The following is a 1143-nucleotide window of genomic DNA, read 5'->3' on the forward strand; positions in this document are numbered from 1 at the left end:
TTCTCCTGTCCTCACCCCACATGCAGCCCTGCCAACATACCTGGCCCTGCCTCCCCCCATTGTCTCCGTCTCACCTGAAAGAACACAGGCATTTTTCTGTGGGGGCCACACCTCTCTCCCTGCCACTGTCTACCCACCCTGAGGAAAGGGAAGGAGGAGAGGAGAAAGGGGGCGGCAGGCTCTGGGGCGGGGGTATGCCTGGAAGCCTAGGCCGGTTAGGTGGGGGTGGGGGGCTGGGATCCGGGCAGGGTCACAGAGGCCTGCGTGGTCTCAGGACTTCTGATTCTTTGTCTCTAAGTGGGGAAGGGGGTCCCCAAAATGCCTTTGGGAGACCTGTCATGGGGGAAGCATGGTGAGTGCTAGAGCACGCATGGCTCCTTTCTCTGTGCCTCAGTTTCCTTGTCTGGCTCAGGGCGCGGAATTCCCTGGCATGCTCAGCAAAGGGGTCTTCTAGAAACAGGAATGCAGGAAGCGCAGGAGCAGTGAGCCTTCCTTATACGGGAGATTTGCTTGTTCCTTTGTTTTTGAGTATTTCTAGACTCCCCCTCCCCATTCAATACCCCAACTCCAACAAACAATAAATGAGAGCTAAAGTCACAGTGGCAGTGGCAGCAGGCAGGATGTGACAGGCACACACACAGCTCTCTTGGGGGTGGGGCACTCGCCCTGCTTCTGGAATAGTCCATGAGAGCACTGTGCTCAACTTCCTTCTAGAAAAGTCAACGCAGGGGGAGTCAGGCGGTAGCACAGTGGGTTAATCATATGTGGCGCAAAGCGCAGGGACGGGCATAAGGATCCCAGTTCGAGCCCCCGGCTCCCCACCTGCAGGGGAGTCGCTTCACAGGCGGTGAAGCAGGTCTGTAGGTGTCTTTCTTTCACTCCCCCTCTCTGTCTTCCCCTCCTCTCTCCATTTCTCTCTGTCCTATCCAACAACGACATCATCAATAACAACAATAACTACAACAACAATAAAAAACAACAAGGGCAACAAAGGGAAAAATAAATAAATATTTTTTTAAAAATCAGCGCAGGACGTTGTGTCCCATATTCACCTTTGGCCGGAAAAGCAAAAACACTCCTGGGATTTCTTCCAGTTAGTGTGCGTCTTTCTGCAAAGCCAAGGGACCAAGAGTGGGTGCTCAG

The sequence above is a fragment of the Erinaceus europaeus genome, chromosome 21 (assembly GCF_950295315.1).
Source record: "Erinaceus europaeus chromosome 21, mEriEur2.1, whole genome shotgun sequence".
In the NCBI taxonomy this organism is placed as follows: Eukaryota; Metazoa; Chordata; class Mammalia; order Eulipotyphla; family Erinaceidae; genus Erinaceus; species Erinaceus europaeus.